The sequence below is a fragment of the Ambystoma mexicanum genome, chromosome 5p, assembly GCF_040938575.1.
Source record: "Ambystoma mexicanum isolate Mex_15411 chromosome 5p, UKY_AmexF1_1, whole genome shotgun sequence".
Classification (NCBI taxonomy): Eukaryota; Metazoa; Chordata; class Amphibia; order Caudata; family Ambystomatidae; genus Ambystoma; species Ambystoma mexicanum.
The window spans coordinates 1,062,412,954-1,062,428,049 of NC_090930.1; positions in this window are offsets into that span (position 1 = coordinate 1,062,412,954).

Genomic DNA, 15,096 nt, shown 5'->3' on the forward strand with positions numbered 1-15,096 from the left:
CATTGAACATGTAAGATGTAACGTGTACTATCTTCTGGTTTAGATTGCCCCTTTATTTGTTCTAGTTTCTCACCCCTTATCTTTATTTTCTCATTCACTCCCCACCTCTGAGCCCCCTTAGGCTACCTCCTTGAAGAATTCTGCTCACACGGAAAAAGAACATTCTAAATTACTACTCCGAGCCTACTAAATATATGAGGCTCCTACTTTTTTCCTTACTTCCACTTTTTATCCTGCACTGGTCGAGACAATGCTACGCGGCGACACCTTCTACCCCCCCCTTTGGAGTGAGTATCCCGTATTCCTTTTTATCTCTTTTTCCACAACAACCGAATGGCCATATAAAGGATAGATAAGAAAAGCCTAACAGTCTCACTCACACAGGCCCTAAACCCAAACTTCTGATCTTCTACTTCCCACTATTTCGTCACCCTTATCTTTTACACCATTATTTCTCAATTTTGCCCCTTATTTAAGAATCTGGCAACTACTACTCATGTATCCAAGGTGGTCCAAGAGCCTCCGTTGACGGTCTATAAACAATCGGGGCCGCAATCCAACCAAGCCGTGACCTGCCTAGGCAAGCAGTTGGGTATTTGCAAAGATGACGGGGACCCTCGAAACCTTTCTTTTTTGTGCGCACACTGGTCAACCGCAGAGGCGATGGTTTTGCTGGGGGCGTCCCGGATCTCGCTGCAAGGCACAGGGGCCTCTCTTGATCACGTCGTGGGGGTCACCAAATGTAATGGCTCACTCCCCGTCTTACCAATGCAGAATAATAAAATGCAACACACCCTAGATGGGGAAGGAGACTAGGAGAACAGGTTGCAAGATTTAGTAAGTTTATATAAAGTTGCCATCCAGAGAACTCTGCTGCCGCTAGAGCGCTCTGGCAAACAATACAGTTACAAAGAATTATAAAGGAAAACGGCATCATAAATGACGCAACTAACATAGGGTACTACAACAGTGCAGGATTGGCTGGAGGGTGAGGACACATATGTCATTGTAGGCGCTGCTTCTTTTGAATAGGTTGCGCAGATAGCGGGAGGGTGAGTGTCACGAGGTCCAGCTGCCTGTGTCCGGGAGGGGTGAGGGCTAGGTCACGGCGAGGTAGAATTGACACTAACTAAGCTGGCATGAAAAACTACCACTAGACATATAATAAAGAACAATCATTAGTATACCTTTGAATAAATCTTGAAAACCTATAAATTGTATACATGTGATTACAGCATCTTTCATCTGGACTTTTATGGGGTACAGGGCTTAGAGGGCTTATCCTCTGTGATAACCTGGGCAACTGGGTGGTTGTTAGCACATCAAGGCAAGTGGGGAGTGTAATGACATATGTTAGTTTTAGGGCACAATATACTGTGACATAGGTCTGGGTTTATTAGGGGCACTCTGGGGTGGGCTGCACAGCAGGGTCACACTTCTGGTACATCAAGAGAATACCTTAGGATGGTACAGGGTTACATTGGCAGTCATTTTCCAACAGTGGGGGTAAGGGAGTAGGGGCAGGTTTGTGGAGATGGATGAGCTACGAGGCATGTTTTGAGACGGTTCACACACGGGAAATTGATCACAGAGGAAGAGTGATATGATACATTCTATTATTTGTTTCAATTATCCCCGCCACATCCGTAAGAAAGGGTTTTGTGAAGCTTTCAGAAAGTGGAGGAAAAGGTGGGGGCTATGAGAGCGCTGTGCGCAGTGCTGCCGAGGGGTGAGGCCTAGTCCAAATGTGTAGTCGAGGGCACACAAAATGAAAGCCAAGTGTATCCCGCAATAGCCCCACTTATGCTAATGTTAGCATATGGGCAATGGAGGCGTCCCTCGCTAATGCGTGTGCAAGTGGGTTATTTCCTGCTGAATGTGAGAGGGGGCCCAAACGACCCCTCACTCCCACACAGAGTCAATAGTAGCTCCTGGTAGCTGCTGGTATCATCAGCGTGTGGATGAGAGACAACTGGCTTTGTTTGAGTGGCCAAAAGACAGAACTACTCCTGCACACACCACCATTAGGAATATTGGTAATTTCTATGACATTATGTCAATGAATTCCCACAGCATCCCCATACTGAGGAAAGCTAAATCCCTGGGCATCTATCTTGATACTGAGATGAATATGGATTCCCAGGATTCAGCCCCTGTCAGCTCCAGCCATTACTATCTTTGCTTCCTCTGTCAGATTAGGCCATTCATTTCTGACTCAAAATGCTGCCAATAAAGATATTACCCTTATTGTGAGAAAACCTGGTTATGGTAATGCAGTGCTTGCCAGAGCACCATCAAACGAGGTTGCAGTGCTCCAAATGTTACAGAATGTAACTGCTTGAATTTTGGCTTACATCCCCAGAAGATCACACATCACTCAGCTGTTGAAAAGCCTGCACTGGTTGCCTGTTACCCAAAGAATACAATTTAGAACCCTGTCTATCATCCACAAATGTGTGTACAGTGATGCTCCCTCATATTTTAAGGCTTGGTTATCTACCTATACACCTTCTTGCGCTCTCCTCTCAAGCAAACAATAGCTTCTGACCGTCAAACGACACAAGCGTAGTTATACTGGTGGCAGATCTTTTCAGAACTCCCACAACGCTTGGCCCTGGACCCTAACTTAGTCTCCTTCAGCAAACACCTGAAACACACCTGATAACTCTTGGTGCAGACCATTACTGCAATAGTAAAGAAGACCTTTTCTACTGGCCTTATAACAGTTTCTTTGAAAAAGACTTGTATAACCTCCATTCTAAAAAAGGCCTCATTGGAGCCTTCTGATCCTGGTCATTATCAACCTTTTACCAACGCTAGTTTTCTTCTCAAAATCTTGGACCCATTTGCTTATTCACATTCACAGCATTTTGTCATCACACATAACCTGAGGGGCACTCACCAGTTGCGTTTCTGACCAGCACACAGCACAGACACCTCCATGCTGGACATTCAGTCTGGCATATTTGACATTCTAGATGAGGGCAAAGCTGGCCTTCTGATGTTACTGGATCTCTTCGCAGTGTTTGATGTGCTCGACCATGACATCTTACTGTCATGGCTTACAAAGGATCTAAACCCCGAGCAGCATGCCATCAGTTGGATCAGTTCCTTTTTGCAAGGATGCTCTGCCCCAGTGGTACTGACTCAGCATTCATCTTATTCCAATTCGATCATGCAGGGAGTTCCCCAGGGGGCATGTACAGCCTCCTTCTTTTTAATCTATACACAAAACCCATTCATGATCTTCTACACAATAACAAAGTTTAGTTTCAAATTTATGCCGACACCCAGCTGCTGATATGGTTATTTTGTGACCTCACCGAAGACACCAATCACATAAATTACTTTAAAATCAGCTTGTGGAGGAGAGACAACTGGCTTGGTCTGAATGACCAAAAGACATAACTACTCCTGCTGACGGCACCCAACACCATTAAGGATCTGGGCAATTCCATTGACATTTGTCAATAAATTCCCACACCATTCCCATACTGGGGAAAGCTAAATCCCTGGGCATCTATCTCAATACTGAAATGAATATGGATGTCCAGGTTTCAGCGACTGTCAGCTCCAGCCATTACTATCTTCGCTCCTCTGTCAGATTAGGCCATTCATTTCTGACTCAAATGCTGCCACTAAAGCTAGTGGCATTATTGAGAGCAAACTTGATTTTCACTAATGCACTGATATGATATGATAGGTTATTTATAACGTGCTTAATACCCAGAGGTTTCTAAGCGCAGACCCGGGGATTGAACCTGGCTTGCTCCGCATTGTCTTGCTTCCAAGGCAAGCGCGTTGCCCCTAAGCTATCCTCACGAGACCACTGCTTGCCAGAGCACCGTTAAATGATGTTGCAAGGCTCCAAGTGTTACAGAAAGCAGCTGCTTGGATTGTGGGTAACATCCCCAGAAGACCGCCCATCACTCCAGTGCTGAAAAGCCTGCATTGGTTGCCTGTTGCCCAAAGAATACAATTTAAAACCATGTCTATCATCCACAAATGTGTGTACAGTGAAGCTCCTTCATATCTTAAGGCTCGATTATGTACCTATAAACCCTCTTGCTCTCTCTGTTCAAGCACACAGCAGCGTCTGACCAGCAAACAATACAAGCATTATCATGCTGGTTGCAGACTTTTTCAGAACTCTCCCTCGGCTTGGTGAAATATGCTACCACAGGGCTTGTGCCTGGACCCTAACTTTGTCTCCTTTATAAAAACACCCGACAACACACCTTTTCAAAGAACCCTTAAGATAACTTTTATGTTTTTATGGACTGATTTTGTATGATTGTCTCTTCTTCTTTTGTTTGAGTAATGTTTTACATGTGTAAGAGCTTTGTCGCCCATGGGCTTAAGTGCTCTATAAATAAATAAATAGGCAGTCAGGGGCTCTCCGACTATTGAGCAAGGTAAATGTGTTGAGGTGACAGATAAATACAATGGCTACTAATAGAGCAGGATGCTCCCTCTTGAACATGAAGTGCACATTCTATGAAGGGGTCAAATAAGTCCTCTTTCAGAGATTTTTACACCTAGTTGTATAGGACAGATCCCAGCGCAGATACTAGGCGTAAACTGTATATTAAGGAGGCTGGTATGAATAAGGTGATGGCGGATCAAAGAGATAGCTTGGAGCAACCTATAAGGCACAGGAAGTACTGAAGGCAATAAAATGACTTAAAGCAAATAAAGCACCCTGCCCAGATGGGCTGATGGGCCATTTTTATAAAGAGTTTTGTGGAGGGCTATTGAAACAATTGGTAAATCTGTTTAACTCCTTTCTCACTTCAGGTAGGTTGTCAGACTCTATGAGCCAAGCGGGGATATCGAAATCAGGAAAGGACCTGGAGCTTTGCAGTTCCTACAGACTGATAGCCCTATTAAACCTGGACGAGAAAATATTTGCAAAAATCATAGCGATCCAGTGCTTCCGGGCCTCCTCCACTTGGACCAAACAGGATTTGTATTGGGTAGGTGTTAGTCAGAATTCCTGTGCAGTGCCCTTAGGGACCACTACATACAATTAAGATTACAAGTGGTAATACAAGTTTACCTTTGGTACAAGCCTGTACTACTATGTTAAAGTGGTAGCAGTAGCGGAGCAGCCAGGCTTATCTCAAGAGTATATGAGCAGTAGAAGAGATTACACAAAGGGACCACAATTACTGTGACTCAAGCAAACACTGACTCAAGGTTTCAGGTAAAAAATATAAGTACATTTATTTTTAAACCATCTGTTATAAAACAAAACACTTCTATAAATTCAAAACCACATGTAAAATACACTACACACAACCAATTCACTTGGTACAGTATAACTCAAGGTAAGTACCCTATGTTTTAACGGCCTGGTGTTGTGAAACAAAAGACGTTACCGGGAATACACATGCGATCACTTTTTGACAGTAATCACAGTTTGGTCTTACTAAAGTTACGCGTATCCGCAGCAAGAAATGTTACCGGGGCAATAACACACTTAGCACCTGAGTTTACCAGAGAGAGTTGGGGGCAAAAATCATAGGCAATACTTTTGTCAGGGCAGACAGAATCAGGCAACACTCGTTGACAGAAATACAAGAGTCAATAGGCCAGAGCCAGTGTCAAGTGGAAACGGGTTCCTGTTGTTGAGGATCACACAGTCAGACAGTTCAAGATTCAACGTAGCCAGGAGTACTTGGATATTGTCAACAGAGGAAGCAAAAGTTATAAGAAGGAGGGGAGACAAGGGCAAGCCTTGGCTGAAGAGAAAAGGGATTCACCCTAGCTCCTCGAAGCAGAACACAGTACCTTATTCAAGGAAGAAGCTGGTGCCACAGCAGTTGTTCCTTGTAGTTTCCTGCAGACCCACGGTTCCTGGTGCTTCGGTCGTGGTGATGAGAAGAAGGACATCTGGAGGGGTCTGCACTAGGCAGGGATGAAGCCAGCAGCAGCGACATTGAATAAAAGGTGCACTCCTTAAAAACAGGAGAGGCTCTTCAGATGGCTATGCGGACCACTACAGCAGTGTGCAGTGATTTCAACCAAGAAGAGGATCCTCTGGCTGTGGAAGATGAGCTGGTTGACCCCACCAAGCTCAAGGGAAGAAGACACCGGACTGGATATTCTCTGGTCGTCGAAGGGTAGATAGCTCAGTACTGCAGCAGGGCTTAATCGGAACGGGGTAGTTGCACCAGCCAGCTTCTTCTCCGCTTCTCTTCGGTTCCTTGGAGTTCCAGTGGCGACTCTGACTTCCAGCCCAAGAGTCCTGCCTTTTATGCAAAAATCTCCCATTCACACAGCCTGGCTGTCAATCACGCAGCAGGGGGTTTTCCAGCCCGGACAGCCACCTCAGCCAATCATGGCAAAGTGCAACTTGGGTTTCCTAGGATACCTTGTGCAGGGGGTGACTACACCCCTCCCTCACATTCAGCCCACCTAGACACCCAGGAGCCTGGAGGAGGGCTTCTTGGAAGAAGCCTGCCAAAAGACAGTGAACAAAGAAGGCAAACCTGGTTTGCTGCGCAAAGTAAAACACAAGAAGGACTTTAACAAAAAGAAATGGCGAATAAACCCGACCAGAGCCAAAAGAAAGAGTATTTGGTCAAGCAGGTTTTATGTTCAAGACTAATACAATAGCCTAAAACAGTACCACGTTTATATAGTATAAACGCGGTAGAAAAGTTAGGGTAGATACTACTACCACCAGCCAAGTCTAAATGTTAAAAGAGCAAAACAAGGCAATAGGAGGTACAGATAAAAAGGGCTAAGAAGTAACCCTTTCTAATACTCCATGTAAGATGGGGTGTACTGGATCTGTGGTTAAAGGACTATGCAAAGTTAATGGCAACTTTACCCTTTTCTGGGGGACAGTAGTCAGCCCCAGAAATGGAGTCGGTGGGAAGTCTAAAAGACAACCCTGTGTCACTGCACTGAAGGTGCTGTGTAACACACAAAAGAAGGGGGCTACTGAAGTGGTGTACTCCAGAGCCCACAATCACAAAAACAGATGAAATACACATGGCAAAGCATGGGTGAGAGTCGGGGGAAAAGCTCACACTCTTACCAAGTGAAAAAAATAAACTCCAGAAATCCAGCAAAACTGCTGCGGGACTCACTAGGTAAGGGAAATTAGCCATTGAATGAGAATTCTCCCTAACAGTAGGCAATCCTTTGATAACATAAGGAAGACAATCAGATTCCAAACAAAACAAGGAGTTTCCAAGGTGACACGGCTATGTTTTTGCCATTGGACACAGATAAAGCATTTGACAGGGTGGACTGGGACTTCCTAAGAGTAGTACTGAAGGCTTCAGGGTTTGGGACTAACTCACAACATGGAGGATTTCCAGGATCTACGCCACCCCTATGAATGCAGTGAACATTAACGACAACCTGACAAAAACATTCCAGCTGGGTATAGGGACCAGGCACGGATGGCCGCTCTTTCTTCTCTTGTTTGCTCTCATCATGGAGCCAATGGCCAGGAAGGTTAGGAATAATCCGGAGACACAGGGGATAAAGTTCAGTCAGACTGAACATAAGATTGCCCTATTTGCAGATGATGTACACTTGACATCAGAAACCCAGCCACTTCCCTAGGTTCAAGCTGAACTGGAGATATATAGGTCCATATCAGAATTTAAAGTTTATTACGATAAATCTGAGGCACTAAAATTGATGGTAAAACTAGACCAAAGGAATTTCCTACAGAGCACGTTCCCATTTAGGCCGGCAAGCACATTAAATACCTGGGGTTAATTTAGCAGCAAATATTACAGAACGTTATGCTCTGAATTATCAGGGGCTTTTCGCTATAATTAGGGAGGACCTGCATAGATGGGTAAAAATAACTAATCTTGTGGATAGGCAGAATTGACACTGTAAAGATGAACCTGCTCAAACGCTTGCTTTACTTATTTCAGTTACTCCCAGTTAACAGTAACTGCTGAACCTGCAGAAAGAGGTCATGAGATTTAACTGGCATGGGGGAAGACCAGACTCTTCAAACATACACTGATGGCGCCTTTTGATAGAGGGGGACTCCAGTGCCCAAACCTCCTGACATACTGAGATTTAGCGTACCTTCGGACCCTGAGGGAGTGGTGTCAGGTTGGATCAGGCAGAGTGGTGGGGGATGGACACAGCAGTAGGGGGATCCTATTATGGCGAGCACTATGGCTGCCTAGACAACATAGGCCACATTTGTTATGTTCTAACCCTGTAACTAGAGCAAAGCTGGAGGCATGGGATGGGATCAACGCTACACACCAACTGACATTGTTCCTGTCGCCATTTACGCCTATACATGATAACCCTGAATTTTCCCCGGCAAACTCACCAGAGGCTTTTCCCAAATGTAGACAAAATAAAGGATGGTGTGTTGCGGACATGTTTAGGAATTCACAGGTGAAGTCATTTCAGGATTGTATGCGTGAGTTTCACCTGTGGTAGAGGACCGTTTCCAATATTACCAAGTTAGGCACTGGGTAATGAATAAAAACATTAGGGAGGCCACCACGAGGAAAATGAAGCCAAAGGTCTCATATAAAATATATATGTAAGTAGTTCCTGCTTGCTAGATCATGGGTGGGGTAGACGTACATGAAAGCATGGGCTTAGGAGCTGGGAAGGGACATTGCTGGGGAGGAATGGTCCACCATATGGAAACGAAATAAGATTGCCTCAACGTCGATCCAAAATAAAGAAACATTTTATAAAATAGATGGTGTCTGACACCAACTCGCCTACACAAAACAGATAGAGCCGTCCTGGAGGAATGTTGGAGGGACTGTGGGGAAAGGGGTTCCCTCTTCCATAGCTAGTGGGATTGTCCAAAGATCAGACCTTTCTGGAAGGAGATTGTGGTGTTCACAGAGCAGGTGGCAGAGAGACTTCTCATTTGACCCGGGGCTGGTGTTATTGGGGATACCTGTGAAAGGAACTTATCAGTTGTACACTAAGGTTAGGAGAGTCATTGCAACTATTTCCTGGCTATCAATTTGGAGATAGCGTCACAGTGGAAGAGGAGTGATCCTCCTCCCATCCAAGCTTGGTGGACCAGGTTGTGGGCAATACTAACCATGGAAAAAATATAGGGGGACTTAGCTGAGACCACTAACACATTCGCTGGGCAATAGGATATATTATTGGCATTTATGACATCAAAAAACAGGATAAACACATGCCTGCATACGTTATGGGCCGTCAGTTTGGTTGATTTAGTTCTAGATGTTTCTTCAAACAATGATCTGTGAAGATGGAATTGAGCTGATGGAATTTAACATTTATTTTGACAGCCGCGATCTTCATGCTATAACAATGTTAGTACGGGGAGTGGCAGGGGTGCGTGGTACAGCCTCATGACGTGAGGTAAAGCTTTTGCCATTGATGCAAAAAGGCGTTGTAATGCTCAGTAGTTGGACATTTTGAATTAATAAAATACTCTTCAGGAAAAAAAAAACGGTTTTATTGCAGTACATTGTTTCTTCAATTAAAAACATTAAACCTGTTCTGCATTATGTAAGGTGCATGTGGGCTTAGTAACAAGTGACATTTATAACAATAATTCTGACTTTTACTTAGATACGAGCAACAATATATCACATTAAACTCCTATTTTGACTTTGTTCGTATCTTCCTTCTCACTACTTACCCTGCATGGTCAACACAAACAATTCACTCTATATTTGGCAGCGTGGCCTCGGATCAACATTTACAACACAATCTTTGTCTCTCTATATCAACACTGTCCATCCACACCCAGTGTTTTGGCCGGCCTCCAGGGGTCTAGACGTCTTCTTTGTCCGATCCTTAAAATTCCACATACAGGCTTTCATCAGGACGCACAAACAGTAATTTTGCATCTCCACTTAATGTCCCCCCATCCACAGCGATATATTTATTTATTTATTGGTCATTTATATAGTGCCTCTACACTTAACAAGTGTTTCTAAGTGCTTCAACGCAGGGATGGTGAGAAGCTAAGCAAAGATTAACATTCTTAATAGGCACTGGGATCTTCAGAATGGGCAAGTGCTAAGCGTTTTCTGGTACAACATAATACAGGAGGAATACAAAACGGTTACAACATATGACAAGGAATACTGCACGTGCCTGACGGTCGTTACAATAATGCAAGAGCTACTCATGAAGAAAGGAGAGAGGGGGGTAGGGTTAGATACACAGAGCAATTAAGTACAAGAGACACATAGAAGGAGAGGAGGTGAGACGGGCCAGGGGAGGCACACGCTGCAATCCAGACAAAAAGTGGCTGCAGATGTAAAAACGCCAAAATGTGGCTTTCAAGCAAGGCACACTGAAACACACGAATCACCAGTGGCTGCAGATGTCAAGTCACAGTGAAGCGAGATTAGGTGAGCTGCCTACTCACAAGATGGACTGCATGTGTGCCTTGAGTTCTGGTGGGACAGACGCCCCCAAGTCAGATGATTTCAGCAGGGTGCGCTGGGGTGGAGGATGCTTACTGCTTAGGGATACTTAGTGAAGGATCAAAACACAAAGTACCACCCAATAAGTACCTATTGTATGTTCCCGTAGCATAGTTGCAGGGTCAACCACTTCATTATCAGTACTCATACCTTATATTAGAGTTGCCTCATCACTTTACTTGTGAATTGACTCTTAACTCTTAGAAAGGACTGAGTGCGGGTATTCTGCCTTCCTCTCTGATCTCCAGTAAGGATATACCTAGAACACAGTAAGAAGAGATATAGAAACTCATAACAGTTTGATTCAATCTTATTCTTTGACATGGGGATCATAATTACAATATAGAGCACAATTCAGTGGGATGAATAGACGTCAATGTCATCCTGATGAGCCATGTGAATGATCTACGCGATTGAAACATTTATGAGCACATGTAGAAGAACACATTTGGGAGGGATGACATAATGTAGGAGCTGTAATTTGATTAGCGTACACATTGTGGTTCCAATTATATAAATACCATATGATATGATATGGCATTTATAACGCGCCTATACACAATTGTTTCAATGCACGATGAGGCAAAGGAGGGGGAACAGAGGGAAGACAGAGACAACGATCCTACTAGGCCAGCTGTCATTCAGTTCGTGCAAGTCATGGGTAGGGGAAAGGGGAAAGTGCAGGGGAGGAGAGGAAGGGGATAGTGCAGTACATGGCATAATAGAATAAATAACAGTAAGTAAAAGTACAGCCAGCTGGTGGCAAGTGCAGTACCTGGGATAGGTGCAGACATCCGGTGTCAAGTGCTGGTAGTGGGACTGTAGGGATACAATATGCAATTGTAGTTTTTTTTTCACTATGGTTTTTGGATGAGCATTTGTATCATATAATATATGCTTGAAATAAGTGAAACAACGGATGGAAAATGTATTTTGTGTACATTAAAGTGCTATTTCTAATGTACCTGAATTGATTCATAACAGACTAGTATCTTTCCCTTTTTTGTCCTTTTTGTTACAGTAAATGGATTGGCTTGTTGCATGAATTAGAAAAGAGGAACGATTAATAGTTCCCTTTATGGTTTTGAAAGACCCTGGTCTTGGAAGTGGGACTGTGAGCTAGACATCTGATACAGAAACTTCCTGAGCTGATGGGTCACTTGTAATATTGAAGTACTTATTGAAGTGGGAAAGCTCTACTGCTGTTATTTTTTTCTGTCCAAGACAAACAAAAGTATTAACAAATACATTCCAGTCCCCTTGTCCCCTTCTTATAGGATCACCTGTGGGAAGTCCCTGTAGGGCAGCGGTTTGTAGACCGCAGACCGCTTGAAGCGTGGAAAAAGGAAATAAGTGCAAGTACCTCTCCCTCTCTGGGATGGCCAATGCACACTGCAATGTGAGAATTTGAGCTTCCTTCAGCAATTCTTTTTTGGCAAGCCCCACTGCACTGTGGGATATGTATTTCCCTTTGAAGGTGATGGGTCTTAAGTACCATACTGACTCGCTCCTGAGCACATACATTGTTTTCCACGAACCTCAGGTGACACTACAGTCATTTCTTCTTACTTTGAGGACATAGTTCAATATACGTTTTTCATAAATATTCATAAATACAGATCTTAGAAAAACCAGTGCTCTGCCTTGAAAGGCACCTAACCGTTATGCATTCCGATAAAAGTGCCAAACTTCTTACAAAGATATCAATTGTCTAATCGCCTCATGATACACCAAAGCAACTTACTATGTCAGCAATGTTGTGTAGTTCGAATACTCATCAAAATCACACGTGCCTTTCAGTTTCTCATTGTGAAGTTTGTTTTTCATGAAGTGCCTTCTGTGATTTCTTGTGACTTACAGTCGCACTTTAGTGAATTTGGAAAACATCCATATTTGTACATGGAAAAGGAGTGCGGCGGAGTGGTGCTAATAATGCAATGAAAGAGGAACATCTAGTCAATATCTTGTTATATCCTCATAACCGTGGGTTTCTATGTATCTTATTTAAATTCTTGCCAGAATACAAAGCCTTTGTCAGGATTGCAGATTATCTTAGAACAGGGGTCTGCCACCTTTGGATCTCCAGATGTCTTGGACCATAACTACCAGCCCTAGCCAGCATAGTCAATGGTGAGGGATTATAAGACACGTCTCACACAAAGTTGCATATGTATATTTGGGATAAATAGTCAGCACACTTTACATAGCTGAATCACTAAATTCATTATTTTATTTTTCAAAAAATGCATTGCAAAAATATATATTGTGTGACTGCCATTCTCTGCACATAACAATACAAATAATAAATTCATCTATTTACAACAAGCATGAATGCATTCAGAAAATGTTCAAAACAATGAATGAGTTACATATATTTTAACACCAGCCATTAAAAGTATGGCGGAAATGCCAGCATACGTTTTATTTTCTTGATTTCTTTTGAACAATTCATCAGGGAAACCGCTTGTTGAAATAGAAAATGTAATTTCAGGATTTGTCTATGTATAACAATGCACTGACAGTATCCATGGTTTCCCAGTGCTTTGTGGGCTTCATCAATGACCAGAAACTGTATCTGAGTGGCAGGACATCCTCCGCGGGTCAGATCATTGACCATCACTTGAGGTGTTAAGAAAAACACTCTTCAGTTCTGCCAGATTGCTTTTTGACTAGTGGCCATGGTAGCACCTGTCATCTCAGCCATGTGCTTCTGTGGGATGCCCCAGTGTATTGTTTGCAGCCGGGACGTTGCACATTTTAACCGGCTGCCTCTCTTTGTTTAATGTTGAGGGATTATAAGAATCATAGTCCACAGCATTTGGAGGGCCACAGGTTGCATACCACTGTTTTAGCAGCGTTTCATTATCTTCGATTCTTCTCATTACTCTCATCCTCTATTCAGTTTCTTTTTCAGGACCGCTGGCCACAAAAAAAAGCAGTAACCCAGCAGCAAGGTATTGTGGTGGCTTGAGCCCCAGAGGGCACTTTCAGAGACCCGCGGGTGTTCATTTGTGGCATCAGCCAATGCAGAAAGCCCTGGGCATGTCAAGGTTCCCTAGACTCCTCATGCAGCGGCCATCTTGATGCAGCTCTTACTTAATTTATGCCTGACCTGTGCCTTTGATTGATTGGAGTTCCTTGGGCACAAGTGACAGGGGAATCACACGTGCTAGCAGCAGACTTAGACAGTACAGTCCTCAGTGCATAGCTGTGAAAAGGCAGAGAACAGTTACTTTGCCTGTCTTGGCAGCCGGTTCTTAGGAAGAACACCAGATTTTGGGAAGCCAACACACAGCCGCTGGAGCTCCATTCAGTCCAGGTGCACAAGAAAAGTCAAGGAGGGTGAAATCTGTGCATTAATGTGGCACATCCAAGTAGTAGCGCAGAACCGTCAGCAGATGTTACACTATGGGCCTCATTACACGGATGGCGGTAAGGGTTAACGGTCACTGTTAATGGTACCGGTGACCGTTAACCCTTACCGCCTTACTACGAGGTCCCTTTGCGGATTGGTACTTTAACGCCTGCTTTTTAGCAGGCGTTAAAAACCAACCCGCAAAGGGACCAGGGTGCTAATTATGGTACCGCAATTTGCGGTACCGTAATTGGCACCTTCCCCATTCCCATTGTGCCCTATGGGGCAAAAATGGGAATGGGGAAGGGCAATGGGGGAAGGGGGAATTACCGCCCCGCCAACCTTGGAATAGGGCGGTAATTCCCCTTTCCTCCAAGGCGGTGCCGGTATTTTACCGGCATGGACCAAGGTGCTAATAGCACCTTGGTCCACTGCCTACCGTGTAATGAGGCCCTATGTGCCTTGTCCTTGTCAAAAAAGTGTGCACTGAAAGTAGCGTGAACTTTTAGGTCATTCTGGATATGATAGGCAACAATCGAGCCACAGCATAAGCAACTAACAAGTGTGGGATGGCATGTGAAAACAAACATAGGCAACATGCATTGAGGGGGTTACATAAGGTGCTAAACAACAAGAGAGAATACTAAGACCACTAAGTCTTTGAAAGGCACACCCACCCATCCATGCACTATAGAATGCAGCTATGGCTATACAATTCTGGTCTAGCAGTTCGCATAGCTGTCCACACTGAAACCTCTGACGTGCCTCAACACCTCTGCCATAAGTATACAGCGACAACCTATGTATACATTTCGGTCTAGCTGGGAACACATCGAGTCTCCGGCACTGGCACTCTATCCTAAACCACCAACCACAGTCGCCCACGTGTCTGACATCCGGGCTGCTTACTGGAGCCTAGCCAGCCCTCCTAAGCCCTCCTAAGTCCTAACCTGGCAGAATGCACACACATCTTAAAAATGTACTCTTAGAATCTCCCACATGGACTTCGATCCCAGTGGGCGTTTCAATCACAAAGCGCATTGAGGACATACAAATGGGGAAAGGGCACTATATAAATGACGAATACATTACCATACAATACAAGTAGGGTGTGTGAAGGTGTGTGTGAGTATATTTGTAAAAACACAACTAGTAACAAATAATATTATTGCAATATAATATCATGTTTCCCAAGAGACCCCATACCAACCATTTCAACATCATAACCCTATTTCTGGTTACCCTCTAACTCTATTGGCAACTATTTATTTATTTGTTGATCATTTGTAAGGCGCTTTATACAACAGA